The 5,149-nt window shown below is 43.8% G+C and overlaps 1 non-coding gene across 1 annotated transcript; it reads left to right on the top strand.

The window, feature by feature from the left end:
* The first annotated feature begins 3,451 nt into the window (after positions 1–3,451).
* LOC119843992 lies at positions 3,452–3,624 on the top strand. The gene has a single exon (XR_005289120.1). It is a non-coding gene; the product is annotated as a U4 spliceosomal RNA (small nuclear RNA).
* The last annotated feature ends 1,525 nt before the right edge of the window (positions 3,625–5,149 follow it).

Here is a 5,149-nt window from a genome sequence, read left to right as displayed (position 1 = left end):
ACATCAGGGAAACCAATCATACAATCCTTTTTCTGAAAATCTAGGGGGAGAAATTCACACGAGCACTAGAGACAGATTATAGCAATACCTAGCTTATTACAGTTAATTTAGCAGATCTACACTGGCATATTTTAACTCATGAATTTGGCATCTTATAATATAGACATAAAAGTTGCAGCATGTGTGAAACTTTCATGGGACAGAAAGTTGACAGAAAGATGGTGTTGCAAATTGGGTGATGGACTAATTAGCCTAATGATGCCCTGAAACCAGTCTGGTTCACCCAATGCTGGAAAACAGGTGGCCAGCAAGTGAGCAGGGTCACAGGTTCACTTCTTACCTTCTCAGAGCTAAGATCATGTGTAACTTTGACCTGTTAACCTTTTACCCCCAATTGGGAGTATTGCAATTATGTATTTCTTATGCTGTCTGATTTTAAACCAAACTTTACATCTCTTTATAATCTGTACATTATTCCCTGATAACCAGAAACTTCTATGCTTAAATTCTGTTTGCTTTTTAAAAAAAAAAAGTCATCTTAATAAATTTTTAAAGTCTTTTGACCTATTAAAAGCTATGATCAAATGTCTTGATGTGTTTGGTCTTTTGGCCCCAAAATGAAAACCTTGTCTGTGTCTTTTGGGCCATGAAGCACAAACATTATCTCCTAGCTTCTGAGGTTCAACTGAAGCATGATTATTATTAATTGAAAACTTTTCCAAATATCCTGCCTTGAGAGGTTGAAATACAGCTGTCATTAGCAATTTTTAGTAGCTTCTTTAGAGGCTGACTTCTTGCCTGACTGAAAAAACAGATAAGGTGAAGGTTCTTAGGTAGGTTCCTTTTTAGTTGTGTCTCCTTTTCTCTGGGCTTTCTGAGTTTCTCACTGGGGTTCTCTGTGATGTTTTTGGTTTAGTGGGGTTAGAATAAACCTTGATCTTCCTCTCAAAGATATAGTGATTCAGTCTGTGTTCCTGAGGAGCTCTGCTGCCTTCTTTTTCTGGTGCTTTGTGTGCTCTGGGGGTGATTATTCTCCAGAACCAGGAAGTGCAAATTTCATGAATTCCTAAAGTGAATCCAGTGGTCACTCGCTTCAAAGAGCATGACTGACCCCTGAAGATGTAAGGGCAGCCATATAATATTCCCTTCTTTCTAACAAGAGGGGGACAGAGGAATAGGAGGTGAATCAGCGAACATGGCCAAAGCAGAGGCCCCAGTGTGACTTTATATGATTTTATGAAAATATGCTAATGAGTGCAAATATAATGTAACTGGAATATGCTTCATGCAAAAGGTCTCTTGTAAGGTATCATTACAAAGTTTATAATCTACTGAGCGTGGTCATCCAATTTATATAAATGTATCATTCTTGTATCTGAAACTATAAATATGAAATAGAACTCTGAGGTCCTATTGTAATTATGCAAAGTGTGGGCCATTAATTGTGGCTTGGAATCTTGATGGCTCCCATTAACCAGGACAACTGGTTGTAAATGACTCTGTTTATTTATAAGTCCTCCTGTATACCTGCGTGCTGGCAAGTGGGTGATCATGTCACCGGAACTGGAATCCATCTTTAACCTAGCTTTTCCATTTAGAGAGGTGGGAACCCAGAGAGGGACAAAGGATTCCCACTTTGTGCAAAAGATATATTAGGGGGTGGAACAGAACAAAGGGGGATGCAGTCATGAGAAATCCCTTAGCTACCTCCTGAGCTGGAACAAGGACTGTACCAGGGGAAAGGATTGGGCCCAGACTAGAAAGGAGTCTAGTCTGTGAAAGAAGCTTATTGGAACATCTCTGAGGTGAGGTTTCATCTGTAATCTGTTTCTTACTGTATTAGTCTTAGACTTGTGTGTTTTTGTTTTATTTTGCTTGGTAATTTACTTTGTTTTGTCTGTTATTACTTGAACCACTTAAATCCTACTTTTTATATTTAATAAAATCACTTTTTTCCTATTAATTAACCCAGAGCAAGTAATTAATACCTGGGGGAGCAAACAGCTGTGTACATCTCTCTAGCAGTGTATAGGGGGCAAACAGTTTATGAGTTTACCCTGCACAAACTTTATACAGAGTAAAATGGATTTATTTGGGGTTTGGATCCCATTGGGAACTGAGTATCTGGGTGCTGGAGACAGGAGCACTTCTTACGCTGTTTTCAGTTAAGCCTGCAGCTTTTGCAGGACGTGGTTCAGACCTGGATCTGTGTTTGCAGCAGGCTAACATGTCTGGCTCAAGAAGACAGGGTACTGAAGTCCCAAGCTGGCAGGGAAAACTGGCTCAGAGGTAGTCTCAGCACATCAGGTGGCAGTCCCAAGAGGGTCTCTGTGACCCAACCCATCACACCTGGCTACCTGAGTTGTGAAAGCCAAAAGTAAAACTGGGTTCAAAAAATCACTAGCTAAGTTCCTGGAGTAGAGGTTCATCAATGGCTATTAGCTCAGATGGTCAGGGAAGCACCCCATGCTGCAGGTGTCCCTAAACCTCTGACTGCGAGAAGCTGGGACTGGATGACAGGATGGATCACTCAATAAATTGCCCTGTTCTATTCATTCCCTCTGAAGCATCCGGCACTGGTGTCTGTGGGAAGAGAGGATACTGAACTAGATGGACCATAGGTGCTGGAACTATGGGTGCTGCCACGCCCCATGGCTTGAAGTGGTTCCCATCATATACAGGTTCAATGGCTTTCAGCACCCCCACAACACAAATTGTTCCAGGACTGTTAAGATGGACCATTCTTCTGACCCAGTATGACCATTCTTATGAGCTATTCCCTTTAGCTGACAGCAAGTAGATGCTGGTAGCAGTCACTGGGACAAGCCAGGAGTAGCCAGGTCTGAGCCAAAGTGCCGTGTGGTTCTCTGTCCCCTCACCCCTGCTTAGAGAAACTGTTCCTGGATGCTTCAGTTGCATGAGAGTTGTGCTCCCCTCTAGCCTGCTGTGCCCTTCCTCTCAGTCTCTCCCCAGGTAGTCAGTGGAGCTGCAAGGAGCTTTGGGCTGCCTTCCTGTCCTCCAAACTGTCTGGAAGAGTCTAATGGGGTGTTTCTTGGCATTGGTCCTGTAAGAGAGCAGGACAGTTGTTGTGGTGCTGATGCTATGGGCAGGGGAGGAGAAATGGATGAGATTCCCCCTGAAGATGCCTGAGCTATGGGAGAGGCTGCTGTGAAATTTTTGGGAGACAGGAAGGGGACAGGAGGTTGGGGTTGCCAAGAGAGTGACAGGCTAATAAGTATAATCAGGCCCATGATGCCCTGTGACCAGACTGGGGAAAAAAGACTGACATGGGGCAGCCTTGTGGGTTTTTTTTTCAGGGGTAAGGTCCAGCAGCAAGAGAGGCTCCCAGTGGCATAGCTGTGCCATCCAGTGTGAGCTAAGCAAGTGGTTCATCCCATGCTCTAAAGCAGGTGGCCGGCGAGTGAGCAAGGGTCACATGGCCTACAGTTTCAGGTTTGTGCAGTGGTAGTATTGTAGTCTCTGAGGTTCAGCTGAGGCATGGTTATTACTAAGGGAAACCTTTTGTAATATCCCACCTTGAGAGCTTGATTTACAGCTGTCATGGATGATTTTTGGTGGTCATTGTAAAAGCTGACTTCTTGCCTGAGTAAAAAAAACAGATGAGGTGAAGGTTCTTGGGGAGGTTCCTTCTTTCTTTTAACTTCTTTTCTCTGGGCTTTCTAAATTTCTTACTGGGGTTCTTTGTGGTGTTTTTGGTTTTTTTGGGCAGGAATAAACATTGGTCTTCTCTTAAAACTGTGGTGGTTTAGTCTGTGTTCCTGAGGCGCTTGTCTTCCTTTTCTGGTGCTTTTTCTAATGAAAGAGTGAAAGTTGTCTGAGACAAATCAAACTGTAAATGATCCAGTATGACGTTAATTTGATAATTTACATTAGTGTCTTATATATATATATATATATATAGTCCTAAGCTCTTTTCCTTGCCTCAGCACTTATCAATACAATTAGCTAATTAGCATATTATATCCCAGAATGCTTCAGTATCTCTTCTTGTCTTTAAATTGGTAATAAAATTAGGGAAAGTCAAAGTCTGTGTAAATATCTTATTGCTTAATTATAACAGAGGTAGGTTTACATTGATCTGATGGAGGAAAGTTTTCAGGGCATTTTGAGTGAGCATTGGTCTGCTAAACCCAGAGTTGTGAGTTCAATCCTTGAGGTGCCCATTTAGAGATCTGGGCCAAAAATTGGGGATTGGTCCTGCTTTGAGCAGGGGGTTTGAATTTCAATTTCCTGTTTGGCCAGTGTGGCAAGCTGCAGGTGACCATGTAGAGCTCATCAGCAGAGGTGACCATGCAGAGCTCATCAGCAGAGGTGGCCATGATGGAGTCCCAGAATTGCAAAAGAGCTCCAGCATGGAGGTACGGGATCGGATCGCTGTATGGGGAGAGGAATCCGTGCTATCAGAACTACATTCCAGTTTTCAAAATGCCAAAACATTTGTGAAAATCTCCCAGGGCATGAAGGACAGAGGCCATAACAGGGACCCAAAGCAGTGCCGCGTGAAACTTAAGGAGCTGAGGCAAGCCTACCCGAAAACCAGAGAGGCGAACAGCCGCTCCGTGTCAGAGCCCCAAACATGCCGCTTCTGTGATGAGCTGCATGCCATTTTAGGGGGTTCAGCCACCACTACCCCAGCCGTGTTGTTTGATTCCTTCAATGGAGATGGAGGCAACACGGAAGCTGGTTTTGGGAACGAGGAAGACAATGATGATGAGGTTGTAGATAGCTCACAGCAAACAAGCAGAGAAACCGGTTTTCCCGACAGCCAGGAACTGTTTCTCACCCTGGACCTGGAGCCAGTACCTCCCGAACCCACCCAAGGCTGCCTCCTTGACCCGCCAAGCGGAAAAGGGATCGCTGGTGAGTGTACCTTTTAAAATACTATACAAGGTTTAAAAGCTAGCATGTTTAATGATTAATTTGCCCTGGCATTTGTGGCTCTCCTGGATATACTCCCAAAGCCTTTGCAAAAGGTTTCTGGGGAGGGCAGCCTTATTCCATCAACCATGGTAGGACACTTTACCACTCCAGGCCAGTAGCCTGGGAATCATTGTAGAACAAAGCATTGCAGTGTATGTTTGCTGGCGTTCAGACAACATCCGTTCTTTATCTCTCTGTATTATCCTCA

This window comes from Dermochelys coriacea, chromosome 15, assembly GCF_009764565.3.
Source record: "Dermochelys coriacea isolate rDerCor1 chromosome 15, rDerCor1.pri.v4, whole genome shotgun sequence".
NCBI classification, from domain to species: domain Eukaryota; kingdom Metazoa; phylum Chordata; order Testudines; family Dermochelyidae; genus Dermochelys; species Dermochelys coriacea.
The sequence above is the reverse complement of the archived record's forward strand: the minus strand, read 5'-3'. Positions and strand labels throughout refer to the sequence as shown.